At 41.8% G+C, this 14,991-nt stretch overlaps 1 protein-coding gene and 2 non-coding genes across 4 annotated transcripts in view; 2 read left to right on the forward strand and 1 right to left on the reverse strand.

The window, feature by feature from the left end:
* Positions 1–14,991, forward strand: part of LOC133452317 (NACHT, LRR and PYD domains-containing protein 5-like) — a 203,948-nt gene that overhangs the window by 9,625 nt on the left and 179,332 nt on the right. The gene's annotated exons all lie outside the window — the stretch shown is intronic.
* On the forward strand, positions 2,589–2,662 carry trnai-aau (transfer RNA isoleucine (anticodon AAU)). Its single transcript has one exon. It is a non-coding gene; the product is annotated as a tRNA-Ile (tRNA).
* Positions 4,544–4,615, reverse strand: trnah-gug (transfer RNA histidin (anticodon GUG)). Its single transcript has one exon. It is a non-coding gene; the product is annotated as a tRNA-His (tRNA).

The following is a 14,991-nucleotide window of genomic DNA, read 5'->3' on the forward strand; positions in this document are numbered from 1 at the left end:
TTGCATTCTGGGGGCTTGAACCTGGTCCTCCAGACTCCAGTCCACTTCTGCAACCACTAGGCTACCACTCCCCCAATTAAATTAAATTAAAATTAAAATTTAGCGATGCTACTCTTTTATTTTCTGTTTTAGAGATAATCCAAATTGCGGTTATTCTAAAATCAGATCTAAATTGATTGTGCTTAAAGATTTTAAGAAAATCTCAATTTATTAGTGAGTAAAGTAAACCTTGAGTAACCCACTGTTTTCCTTTCGTGAAAATTAAACTTGCAAACGTCTGAGAGAATCAACAATTGGAGCAAGATTTAACAAACCCTCTGACAGTAATCCTTCCGAGGGACCAGAAATGTAAGATATATGATAGTTAACTATGGAAAAGAATCCATATCCCAGTTGGATCTGTGAGTCAGACAACTTAAATTTCCAAAAACAGGAAGCCTGAGCGTTAAACAGCTGGAGGCTTTGCAGGTGAGACTTCAGATGACTGAGACAAAAACAAAACTAGTCAAACGGGTAGTCCTAAGTACTACCTTTACTGCTTCGGTAGGATTTAAAAGATGCAGTAAAGACACATTGGCAAAGAGAAGTTGTTCCTGCACATAAATCGAAATTATTATTATCAATAAACACTTTACATTTGGAGGCAGCGGTGGGATTTCACCATTCCACCAGTTAGCACTCACTAAAAATAAAAATAAAAAACAAATTGAGATAGATTGGAAAGCCTTTGGAATGTGGCTGAGTGAGGCAAAGCGAAGGCAGGCTCCCAAACAGACCGTGCCCCAGTGTGTGAAGCTGAACCCGGACTTGGACTCGGCCTCAATCGCCTCACCCGCCCCTCAACCAGCGCCCAGACCTCAAGCAAAAGCACGAGCGCCCGGACCTCAACCAGTTGCGCCCCTTTACATGCCACTGCCCACAACCCCTCCCCCCATCTTCACCCATTACACCCATCGAAAAGATGAGGAAAGTGCTGGAAAGACTGGCCGTCTAGAGGACATTTTTGACTGGCAGAAAGCCTGCGTTCACCAGGAAAAGGGTGAGACTGTTGCTGCATTCCTGCAAAGGCTGAAAGAGAGTGCAGCGGGAGGAGGCAGAACACATGAGGGCCCGTGACGTCACGGACCACCGCCGTGACCAGAGGCGGGAAAGAGGCCGGGGACGCAGAGGGGGGGGGGGGGCCAGACTGCAATCCAGAAGGTGAACTCTACATTCTGAAGTTGAAAATCACTCATCTTGGAGCATTTGGAGCAATCCAGGATTTCCTTTGGCCATTGAATACTTTCTCTAACAAAATTTAACACATCACGCAGAAGACCGGGGTTAGATTCCCCGACGGGGAGTGTACCTGTTTTGGATATGCATGACTGATACATATGAACAATGGTCAATAAGATAGAAATGACTCTTCCACACACCATAGGCAGTTGTGGTTTTCCTGCTAAATGCTCTCATAATGCCAAGTGGATGAGAGTAGGTGACATCATCACCAGGTAGTTGGCTTCCAACTGCACCAACTCCTAAAAAATGGACACGTCTGAAATAGCCAATTTGTGAGCATCTACAATTGTGTAAAACTAGAAAATACAAATCACAAGTTTAGTCACATGTTGTCCTTCAACTGTCTGGGTGTCCAGAGGAGTCCAGACAGAAAACTGGTTTACTCTGAAACACTGATGAAACCTCACATTACAGACACTTTTAGATGATTGTTTTTGACCAGGTGGCAGAGGTCCTGCTGCACGGGAGGATAGAGAGACCGGGGTAGAGAAACCTTCCCCGTAGTTAAACAGCGCGCGACCCAGTCACCATGTGACTTGGTCAGCCATCTTTTCCTTTGTCTCAGCCCATCACATGTACGGTAGATCCACGTGACGGTCTAAGTAACGTTGTCCGCCATTTTCCCTTTGGTTCACGTGATGTGACGTGGTCCGCCATCTTGGCTATATGTCCACATGACTCGACGTTGTTCTGAGCCACACACACACACACACACACACACACACACAAACACACACACACACACACACACACACACACACACACACACACACACACACACACACACACACACACACACACACACACACATTGGATGATTGGAAGTTTTGTGTTTATGTTAGTTAGTTGTTGTTTTGTGTAGTTTAGCCATCAGAATTTATCCAAAGTGTTGTTTTACCATCTTCTTGATACTTGTGCTGATTGATTTGAATGAGAGAAGTTCTTTGTGTTTATTTCACACACATTTGTCACAACTGCTGGTTACAAAGGTCTGTGCTCGGACTCCCTCCCCTTCACTATTATTCTGAAGAATAACTTAGTTTGAGACTGATGTTGCTGTTTAGTTTTCATTTTCTGGCATTTTACATCAGGTGGTGCCCCGTTTTGATCAATTCATTTTGAAGATTCAATTTGATAAATAATCTACTTTATTAATTATTGAGCCAGTTTTAAGCAGAAGAATAAATCAGGTGTTGCATTATGGTCCTATTTTAGAACGACTGAAGTATCAGTGCATGTAACTCAAGGTTTTGGATCACTACATACACATACCTAGATAATTACAGAAAAGAACCACATCACATGAAGGCAGGTTAGCTCAGAAGGTCAGAGCGTGGTGCTAATAACGCCAAGGTCATGGGTTCAATCCCCATACTGGCCAAACTGGTGACCAGAGAATGTATGCTTCTTTGTTAACTTTGATGTGGACCAAGAATTATTCACATCTTCAGGATCACCTGCCTTGAAGAAATAAAGATGACAACTGGTTGTCTGACTAAATACTTTTACCTTTCTCACGAGTTCACCAACCAGACTAACTTTAGCTGCAACAGAAAACTTTGATATGTACCTGGAATTGTTCAAATCTGAATGATCACGATCAAGTTGTAGTCCTTCACACGTAATTCTGATGCACGCACATTTCTGAGGTTTTGTCCAATGGCAACACTCACTGGGGATGCAGTGAAGTCCAACATAAGCTGAATCCCAATCTCCGCCCTCACAGACTCCCAGACTTACGTGCGCGCTTGCGTAAGGGTTTAGGGCTGTGCCATTCCTAAAGTCGTTAAGTGCGCGAGGGCTCCCGGCAGACATTTTGAGCCCTTACTGCTCACTTACCGCAAGTCAGCATCCCAGCACACTCTGGGAAAGGGAATTACCCACAGTTCATTGCGTTGTGACATGAAAGGAGGTTACCAGGGAGAATGTAAACAAAACAGGGGGCGGAGGAAAAGAATTCATGTGCGACTGCGAGAAGAAAGTTCACCTGTAAATATAAATACATATCCCACTGGTGATTTAAATTAAGAAACTGTTGTCCCGTGATGATTTTTCAACGGCCCTATTATTTCCTTTACAAACAGGGAGCGACCAACAAACGGAGGGAAGAAAACCAAAAAAAGGACAAATGAAGTTTTGGACTTTCTTCAACACTAAAGACAAAAAGAGAGGCTGAGGGAGCTGGATGAAAAGGAGCAGGAGAGGGAAAGGAAGAGGGATGACCAGTTATCTAAGTTAATTGACATTTGTGGGAAGATGGAGGACAAAATGTAGTTTTCTTCATCATTTTTTTATTCATAATTTGGGGTTCAATTTCCTTTGTTTAGATTTCATATTAGACAAATCCTCAGTTGACCTGCTGGTGTTGAATAAACAAGACTTGCTTTTCTTTAATCTGAGTACAGTGTTTGAATTAAGATTTCCTTTGTTAACAGAAATGCATACACGTAAATACTAGCAAGATAGTTTTAGATCCAACACAAACAAGTCAGGCAGTAATTTGGTTATTCATTTATTTATGACCACAAAATTTAAACAATTTCAGCGAGTTGAACAAAAATGTTGCAGTAAATAGTGATAATATAACTGAAATATTTAGCTCAGGTTACCATCAATTTATACGCTCTCTCACAAAAATGAAATTACTCTGCGATTGAGCCTGGCATACTGGATGTGCTGGTATGGGTGGATTGAAAGAAATACACTACATTAACAAGGAAATACATATTGTACTGTGCACATGTTTTCAAACATCCGTAGGATGATCATTCCCAAACTTATAATACCGATACGTAACATTTTGATCTGACTAGGAATTTTGAAAATTGAAATGTTAAATAAAGTTTATAAAAAAAAAAACAAAAAAAAAACAAACATATTATCTGACTTGTTTCCGGTTTCTGCTAAGTGCTGTCCCTTTCCTATTTCTACCATTTGGAGCCCTCACACCCTCTCACACTTAATCATGTGCCGCTGACGTCACTGAAAGTATGTGAGGGTTCAGGGCTTGAGGGTTTAAGGTGGAGATTGGAATTCAGCCATAGTCTCCCTTATGCGCCGTTTGCCGGGTCCTTACCACTGGCAGAGTCCATTGTCCTTGGCTAAGTGTCTGGGCCGTAGCACCCCCCCTCTCCACCGCAATCAATTGAAGTGTGAATGGTGTGAAAATCTGATCCAAACACCCTAGTGGATTTTGTTGTGTCCGTGGCACCTTTTCTTTCTTTTTCCAAAAATTTGAGAAGCACTCTTGCTGCCACAGGGGTGCTGTGACCCGGATTCGAACCGGGGTTGCTGCGGCCACAACGCAGAGTACTCTCCACTATACGATCACAGCTTGTAAAGGTACGTGTACCCAGCTTTAGATATGTGCTCGGTTTCTGCAGTTATGTCAGTGAACACAGTGTGAGGTTGGAAGAAGAGTTTACGGAGGTGTGCCGCCCCTGTCGTCAGGTAAGGGCATTTGCTTCGAATGAGATATGAGGAAGGAAGAGAATGAATAAAAGAGGTCCCATGAAAGACAAACATAATGCATGAGCCGGGGCAGCTTTGCAAACATTATGGAAGACGGCCTATCCTGCGGCACCTTTGAAGTGTACATTTCCGGGCATACACAGAGACAAATGAAAAAAGCAAGTAAATAAATGACACAGAAGAAGAAACGTGTACATCAACCCAGTACAAGATCATCAGATCAGTCAAATATTCTTTTTTCCCTTCCAAAAAGACTTAAAGGAGCTTGAGGCTCCTTTTAAGAAATGAGACTCTCTAGCGCCACCCTTCACCACGACGGCCGTTGGGGGTACTGCAGCCAACAGTGAAGCCGGCACGGGAGAACGGGGAGAACGTGCATGCAGCGTCATGTGACGTCACATCCGCAGGACAGCGCGGGAAATTCGGGACCGAATTGCAGCACATTTTGCAGCAACAGCCTGTTCAAGGCAACGGAGAGATACACTAGAGGGCTCATTCTTTTGGGTTTGGAACGCTTCATCTGACATTATTACTAGAAAACTTAAAATGTATACGGATTTTTTTCATAAATCCTGCCACAATCCGGCCTCAAGCTCCTTTAAATAATAACAATAACAGTATTATTAAGCAAGTTTTATTTTAGTTTTAAACTTCATTTTATCCGATGGGAAAATGACTTTGGCAGTTCTGCAGTGATCGACGACTCTGAGCAGAGCTATGTATTATTATTATATTATATTATTAGCTATGACAGCCAAATCTCGCGAGAGTGTATTGCTCAGACAGAGACAGGTCTCAAACAAAGTTAATTTTCTCCTAATTTGTCGGTCTGAAAATTGCCATTTTGGTGTCAGAATGTTCAGAAGGTTTGTGGCTTTTGAAAAATGGGTCCCATATTTACTTAGGTTACTATGGGGCGAAGGAATTGGTAATAATCTGTGCTCATGTTCACTTTTCCCATAGGACTCAATAGACTCAGGAGCTGCTGTTTCTCCTAAAGGGGCGGGGCAGTCACGTGACACAGATACAGGAAACACAACCGGAGTGGGGGAGAGTTTATAAAACGTCTCTGCTTTAATCCACATTTTCAGCAGCAACGCCCGAGTGGAGGCCACGTGTTTGCAGACGGACCAGAACCAGAACCAGAACCAGGAGATGGACCAGAACCAGAACCAGAACCAGGACTCCTCATCCAGCAGGACTAAAGCTGCTGGTCTGCAGGTCAGTGTTCAGGTCCAGAACCAGAACCAGAACCCGAACCCGCTCGTTCTCGGTCCGTCTGTTTCCTGCTGACGTTACACCGACGCAGAGCCTACGCCGTAGCCTACGGCGTAGGTTCTGCGTCGGTGTAACGCGGAACCATAAATCAATCTTAAATCGTAGAGACGTCGCATGGAGAGCGTTTGCTCATTAACATCATGTCTGGGATCAAATAAGATCCAGTTATATATTTTAAATGGGAGAGCAATTCAATCTTAAGTGTAAAAAGTAAACTAAATAAGTTCCTACTTGATGTTTAGAGGTTTGTTGCTGCTGCTGATGTTACTGATGCATTTTCACATCCTCACATCAAACCCACACAAATGTCAACCTAGACATTAAAACATAGAATAGAATAGAAAGCCTTTATTGTCGTTATAATAATATAATGAAATTAAGCAGCAGCTCCATAAAAGTGCACACATGTAAAAGACTATTTAAAAACAAAATAAGAAACACACAATATAAAGATATTTATATACACGATGAAAATGAATGGATGAAAGAATATTGCACATGAATGGATGAAAGAATATTGCACATGAATGGATGAAAGAATATTGCACATGAATGGATGAAAGAATATTGCACATGAATGGATGAAAGAATATTGCACATTATGAGGAGCTTATGAGTTCAGAAAGTTCACAGCTTTGGGAAAGAATCTGTCCCTGAGTCTGTTTGTTCTGGCCTGAATGGACCTGAAACTCACCTTTTTAAATGAGCTTTTAGCTGAGTCCCCTTTTACTTGTTTAGCACTCCTTATTTATTGTTCTCAATTTCCTCTTAAAGGTTTCATTATTTATTTATTTATTTATTTATTTATTTATTTATTTATTATAAATAAGTAGGGCTGGGCGATATGGACCAAAAGTCATATCTCAATATTTTCTAGCTGAATGACGATACTCGATATATATCAATATTTTTTCTGTGCCATAATTGGGGTTTCCCCCAAAGCATCTCTGTTAGCTTCATGTTTTTTAAATACAGTTTTAATACAAAGCCTCGTGCCAAATGTCTCACAGGTTCCTTTATTAACAGAGGTCTGCACAATATCAACATGTATAAAACAAATGAAATAAAAATAAACTGCCTGCATATATAGAATAAAAATGCTTCTTGAATAAAATAAAACAAATATCCCTTTCCTGCATAACAATTAAATTAAAATACACTGTGGAATTAAAACCTCATTTTGTACATTTTATTTTATTATTTTACTGTTTATACTTTTTATTGTTTATACATTTCATTCTATTTAATTCTGTCTCTTATATATTTGTTTTTATATTTGTATTGTGTTGCACCAATCCCCATAACATATTCCTCGTGTGAAAACTTGGCAATAAACCCCTTTCTGATTCTGATTCTGATTCTGATTCTGATTCTGATTCTGATACAATGTAGACAGTAACAGGCAGACTTTTCCACTGAGGTTGACAGTTGTGAAAATAACAAAACATTTGTGCAAATCTCAAATAAAACATTCAAGTCAATTTGTCACAAAATAAGCTATATCAAAATCATAATTATTTTTTTTTATAATTGATATAAACGATCTTGTCTTGTACCATATTGCGTTCGAAAATATATCGATATATATTAAAATCTCGATATATCGCCCAGCCTTATAAATAAGTACGTTCGTCCTGGATAGTTGGGGGTCCTGCTCCAGGTCTGGATAGTTGGGGGTCCTGCTCCAGGGCCTGGATAGTTGGGGGTCCTGCTCCAGGTCTGGATAGTTGGGGGTCCTGCTCCAGGTCTGGATAGTTGGGGGTCCTGCTCCAGGGCCTGGATAGTTGGGGGTCCTGCTGTCCTGGATAGTTGGGGGTCCTGCTCCAGGGCCTGGATAGTTGGGGGTCCTGCTCCAGGTCTGGATAGTTGGGGGTCCTGCTCCAGGTCTGGATAGTTGGGGGTCCTGCTCCAGGTCTGGATAGTTGGGGGTCCTGCTCCAGGGCTTTACAGCCGTGGTTGGGGCCCCTCTCTGTCTGGGTGGGGGGGGTCTCTGCGGCGGGGTCCCCTGTAGTCGGGGGCTTGGACGGCTCTCGGTGTGGACGGCTCCATAGGACGGTGTTGGTCTATCAGCTCAGCCAGACTCCATTTCTATCACCAGGGTGGGGGTGCCGGGTGTGTCTGCATCTGTATAGTAAGCTGTGTGTATGTGTGCGTGTTGTATGAATGAGGGTACGGGGAGTGGGGGGTCAAGGGGGAATATAAAAGTAACAATGTTACATTGAGAATACATCACAACCATAACAAAAACTAAAATACCCCCCACTGAGGGCTGGGCAGGTTTAGATGGTATTAAAATTGTTATTTATAAAAATAAAAGGAAATCTTGTAATCATGAGGTCGTACAGTGACCCCACCAACCCCCCACCCAAATCTTTAAAGATAAGTAAAAGGCACATAAAAAGAGGAAAACAAAGTTGGCAGGCGTATTAATATCTAAACCTTGAGCTTCTCAAACGTCAAGGGTCCACCATGTTCACTCTCTCACGGTATAATCTATGCTGCATGAGAATCGTGGAAATAAGTTTAAAAGGGTTGCCAGGTCTTATAAAATTCACCCTCTGAGCCTCTAATTGAAAATCTTATTTTCTCTAGAGTAAAAAGTGCATAATGTCTCTGAGCCACTGAGTGTGTGTGGGCGAGGCCGTCCCCTTCCATCTAAGCAGAATGGCCGGCCTGGCCAGAAGCAGGAGAAAGATCATATGACGCTCAGTAGATCGTCATCGGACCGAACAAAGCAGTCATAGGGTGTGGAAAACTTCATTCCAATAAACTTGTAATCGTGGAGGGCACAGCCAGTACATGTGAAAAAGAGTTGTATTTGTCACAGGTGGGGGTGATGTCCGGGTACATGCTGGCTATTTTGGACTTTGACATATGGGCTCTATGAACCACTTTAAATCAGAGATCAGCGATCAGGATTTTGAGGGCCGATCTCGAAAACCAGAATCTGCCGATCCCGATTTTGCCGATCACAGCGAGAAATCCATAAATTGACATGACACTGACATTGTATTATTAGGTATAAAAATTAGAAGATGAGAAAACATCATGAATTGACTGTTTTATTTAAGGCTATGTGCAATATTTCACCCTCTAGAGCAGGGGTGTCGGACTCCAGTCCTCGAGGGCCGGTGTCCCTGCAGGTTTTACATGTTTCCCTGCTTCATTGCACCATGATACAAGTGACTGTGTCATCAACAGAACTATCCAGACTTTGATGACAAGCTGGTGACGACGATTAATTAGAATCAGGTGTGTTTAAAGCAGTGAAACATCTAAAACAGTGTTTCTCAATCCTGGTCCTCGAGTACCACTGTCCTGCATGTTTTAGATGTTTCCCTGCACCAACACACCTGATTCTAATTAAAGGTCCTCATTAGCTTGTCACCAAGGTCTGCACAACTCTGTTGATGACACAGGTACTTGTATCACGGTGCGCTGAAGCAGGGTAGCATCTAAAACATGCAGGACAGTTGTACTCGAGGACCAGGATTGAGAAACACTGATCTAAAACATGCAGGACACCGGCCCTTCTGGGATTCAGTTTGACACCTTTTCTCTAGAGATTCTTAGAAACGATTTCATGGATTAAAGTTCTCCGTCTCTAGACGGAATTCCGTCAATTGGAAAATGAGGGGAAAAAAAGAACAAAAAACATTTGCGCGTGTGTTTTGTGTGGTACAGTTAAAAGGAACCCTGCCTATTAAGACATGTAGGTCTTAAAAGATAAATGTTGGTATCAATTATAACAATGTGATATAAAAAACCTTGTTGATGTCTTCGTTTTTATAAAATTTAAAAAATATAATTTAACATGTAGGTCGCCATTGTTGTTTACATTCTGGGTAGTGACGTCAGACGGTGGCACCTGCTAACCCCCGTCCACTGTTTTGACACCCAGAAACGGATGAAAACACAGCTAAACAAGTGACGGCGCACCAGAAACACAGATCAAAACACAGCTGAACATTACAGTTTTTCTCTATTGCTTAAACACATTTCACGATACTGCCCTCACTTTTCACAAAACTCTAGACACAAAACACTTTTCTAAAGCTACGTACACTAAACCTCACAGTTTCTTTTCAAAACCAACCCATCACACCAAAACAGTTGCTCATATGCTCAAAAACCAACCCATCACACCAAAACAGTTGCTCATATGCTCAAAAGCAAACCCATCACACCAAAACAGCTGCTCATATGCTCAAAAACCAACCCATCACACCAAAACAGCTGCTCATATGCTCAAAAACCAACCCATCACACCAAAACAGTTGCTCACATGCTCAAAAACCAACCCATCACACCAAAACAGATGCTCATATGCTCAAAAACCAACCCATCACACCAAAACAGTTGCTCATATGCTCAAAAGCAAACTCTGACACCAAAATACCACTCAAGGCTTGCAGAAATGTAAACACTACTGAGCATCATTAACCACATTACCAAAAAAATTGAAAACACAATTTTCACAGTGTGAGACTGTTCTTTTTACAGTTTCACAACTGCCAGGATGCATTTGAGCAACCCTTATTTATTCTCAAATATGTTTTCGGCATTAACTATAGATTTGTGCATTTCATGGGAATAGTGACAAAATGCAGTAATATCACAACTCAATGCAAAAATGAGTACTGTAAACTCCATAGAGGATCCATTACACACAATAGATACAGTAAAGTAACAATTGAGAACACAATGTTCAGGGTGGTATTTCTTTTATTACAGTACGTTTGAAAATTGACACAGTATGTTGTATGTTGACACCGAAATCATGGGGCGGCATCACGTTGGGCTGGGTGGGGCCACAAGACCTCATCAACGTCACAGGCAATATTGTCCATAGCCAAACAACGTGGGAAGAATGCCCTGGCATGCCGCACCCAGCCTTGGAACGCCTCCACAGCCACATCATCACAGGCCAGGTCCATAGCCCTGAGAAGGTTCTCTCTGGTGTAAGGTTAGCGGTCATAGACCTTCCACCGCCATGATGAGAAGAACTCCTCTATTGGGTTTAGGAACAGAGAGTAGGGTGGCAGACACACATCCTTCTCCTCTCCCTCCTTGGCCTGCTCCTCTTTGGACTGCTTCTTGTCCTCTTTGGCCCACTCCTCGGCCTGCTCCTCTCCCTCCTCGACCTGCTCCTCTCCCTCCTCGACCTGCTCCTCTCCCTCCTCGACCTGCTCCTCTCCCTCCTCGACCTGCTCCTCTCCCTCCTCGACCTGCTCCTCTCCCTCCTCTGACACGAACTCCTCTTCTTCTGTCTTGATCATCCATTTTTGTTTTTGAGCCTTCAGCAAACTGCACTGACTTATATAGGTGTGGTCACATCATTTGCAATAGGTGTTTTCAATTATGAGTAGTTGTGTTTACTGATTGACACCAGGTATGTTCATTGTGTTCAAGTTTTGCTGATTGTGGGTAGCATTTTGCATCACATGAGCTTCACAGTGCATATTGGATCAGAGTTATATGCAAAATGTGTTTTAGCACGGTAAAATGTGTTTAGAGTTTTGAGAAAAAGGGGATGGGTTTTGTGAACAGTGTCTACAGGTGAATTGTGTTTGTGGTTGTGGCAAAAGGGGGGTAGTTTTACTAAATGTGTTTAGGCAACTGGTCATTTGGTTTAGAGTACTGGGTTTTGTGTTTTGGCAATAGACAAAAACTGTAAGGTGACGGCGCACCTACAAAAAAGTAAAAAAAGAAAAAAAAAAAGCACCGCACCATACAGCATGAACTATAAAAACACCATAAAACTCAGATAGACTAACAGACCACACGTTTCAACTAGCAGATAGCCGATGCTACAATTAAAAACCCCAGCCAGATCTGGCGTCATTAAATTAAATAAAGATGTTCTTGCCTATTTGAAGCGAAGTCTGCGCCTCCCGTTTCGTCAAACTCCCGGGCCAGTCCCCTCAGCCTCTGGTCTGTCATCAAACGCTGGACCCAGCCCCGAGGCCGGTTTTAGGGGGGGGGCAGGGGTGGGCTATGCCCACCCAAACGTGCCTCCTGCCCAGTGGCGTCTCCATCCCGGCGGCGGCGAGAGAGGATGGCGGAGCGCTGCGGGCTGTAGAGCCACGGCTACGCCGTCTACGCCGTAGGCTACGCTGTCTATGCAGGAGCCTAATGCACTGGTAAGATGCGCACGACATTGATCATTTTTGCAGATCTACCGTGCATCACAGAACTTTGATCCAGTTTGCCTGAACCGAGATGTTTTCTGGGCTCCCTCGTCAGCCTCCACGGCCGGGAGATGCTGCTCATCTATGTTTTAGATACCTGTCCCAGTTAAACTAACGCGGCTTATCTTCCCAGAGCCACCGCTCTACGTCATCACCCCCAGAATGCATTGCGCAGGTAAAACATGGCGCCTCCCGCAGGTCAAAATATGTGATAAACATTGTAGATTTTTAAAGCAATTAGATTATTTTATGCGTTTCTAACAACATATTTTAGTATAAGAGAACAATTGTGGCTAATTAGGGACTACAAGTCTTAATAACCAGGGTTCCTTTTAAGACTATCCAATGAAATCATGTTGGGCATTAAACCGACGCTGTTGTAAACCAATAAAGCTAGCCAGAGCCTTGGTATCAGCCAATCAGAAACGGAGGAGGGCGGGTTCGCCCCTGCTCTTCAGGGAAGACGGACTTGTCAGAGACTGGGGGACCAGTAGTCACGTCATTTAATTCACACACACGTGCGTGGTGTGAAACTATCAAACAATGAACACGGCGTCGAAGAGCAGCGGTAGCGTTAACATATTATCTATATTTACTATAGCTTGTTTGGTTTCTTCTGTTATTGGACACACGGTTTGTCATGACACTCATGAAAAATGCCAGGTGCTTCATGTCCAGCTGTGTGTCTGGTGACAGAATAAATTAAACAAGCTGAAATTATTTGTTTACTGCATGAGCTGTTGCAATTTCCTTCTTTTTTGCACTTTAAAAGGATATTGAAAGACTAATTTCAGTTATTTATTTTTTAGTTATTTCACAATAATTATTGTGAAGTTATTATTTCACTAGTTATTTTACAGTCCTATAATTCAGGCAACAGCTCAAAACATTTTTAATAACACTAACCGACATTAATATCAGATTGAATTAAATGATCATAAAAAACAAAGCAGAAGGGCTAATACAGCATTTGACTTTTTAACTTGAAACCTGTGGGAAGCGACCGCACGGCAGAAAAGGGGCCGTTCTTAAGGCTCATTTATGCTTGCTGTTCAGAACGCGTACGCATCGATGACGTCACACGTATCCTGCGTTCATTTGGCGCGTCGACAGGCACGTTCTCAAAAAGACACTGAACGCGTACGTGACCTGCAGTTCTCGCTCTGGCCACTAGTGGCGCTGTTCCCGGTCTGATCCCAGCTGTTCCCGGTCTGGTCCCGGCTGGTCCCGGTCTGGTCCCGGCTGTTCCCGGTCTGGTCCCGGCTGTTCCCGGTCTGGTCCCAGCTGGCACGATTATGCTGCTCTCAGCTGGAGAAAGTTCCCCATGCAGGTTAACTTGCCCCTTGTTAACTCACTTTAACTTCACTTTAGTTTTACACCAGAATATGTTTGTTTTCTTTATTGAAAGATAGATACAAACAAACAAACAAAGCACATAAAAGTCACATCAGAATTACAAACTTTTGCCTTGGGTTGAGCAACATCAGTATTATAAAATATACACTGAGAATCTAATTATTGTACAACATAAAATACAAATTTAATTAAAAAAAAATTAAATTAAAAATTACTCACAAGGGCCATCTTATATTAAATCATATATTTCAAGTAAAGAAAACAGTTTAAGGGCTTTCTTTTCTGTAACAAGACTCAAGGACTTACTCAAGAGCTTTAGCTCATTTCTCCAATGGGTCTTAAAAAAAATCTACACTTGTGAATGAAGAACTTTCCCAATAACACCAAATTATTAAGGGCAAAGTCCAAATTCTTGTTTTCAACAAAGTAATATTATTAATATAATATAGCAACATTTTTCTAATGACTTTGTTGGTACATTTAAAGTCACAGAAATCTAAACCTTTAATGCAGAGCTGTCTCAGTTCAGGAGACCTTAGTGACGAATGTCTTCTCTAACCATCGACCTCAGAGAAATTGGTATGGCTTTTATCACTCTATTATAATGCTTAACAGTACATTGAATTTAGATTTTTTTTCAAAAATCCTCAAACTGTAACACATTACCAGTATTATCCAGAAAGTGTGCAATAGCCCAGACTCCTTTCGATTTCCAATCCTCTATATAAACAGATTTTCTACTGAGTAAAATGTACCTGTTGTTTCATACAGGTGTGTTGTGTGGTGTAAAATTATGACTATGAATCAATTTCCAATAAAGAAGGACTTGCTGATGGAAAGCAGAGAGTTTAAAAGGTGATTAGCTACAATCAAAGTCACAGTGTAGAAGAAAGTCTATTCCACCCATTTTTTGGAAAATCATATTAGGAAAAATAAACCAGATGGAATGTCTATTTGTAAGGAAAGATTTTAACCATTTCAGTTTCAAGACACCATTCATAACATTGAAATCGATCACATTCAACATCATCATAGTTTTTTACCATGTCAATCTTTCTGATATATTGACATCTATTTCTCCATATGAACTTAAAATTAACTGTATTTATTGTTTTGATCATTCTTGTTGAGATGGGTAAGGAGAATGCCGGATAAATGAGTCTAAACAGACTATCCATTTTTGATAAGACTTAGAGATAACAATCCCCAAATATATGACCTTCTGTTTTATCTTTATATTATACAGGGATTATTACCATTATGTTTTACTGTTGCTATGATGTTCCTTTTCTAAAATGCTGTTACTTTTACGCCAGATGTAATGGGACGTACGCCTTCCAAAAAGTTCAACTTTTGTCTTTTCAGTCCACAGAGTATTTTCCCAAAAGTCTTGGGGATCATCAAGATGTTTTCT

Source organism: Cololabis saira, chromosome 10 (assembly GCF_033807715.1).
Source record: "Cololabis saira isolate AMF1-May2022 chromosome 10, fColSai1.1, whole genome shotgun sequence".
Classification (NCBI taxonomy): domain Eukaryota; kingdom Metazoa; phylum Chordata; class Actinopteri; order Beloniformes; family Belonidae; genus Cololabis; species Cololabis saira.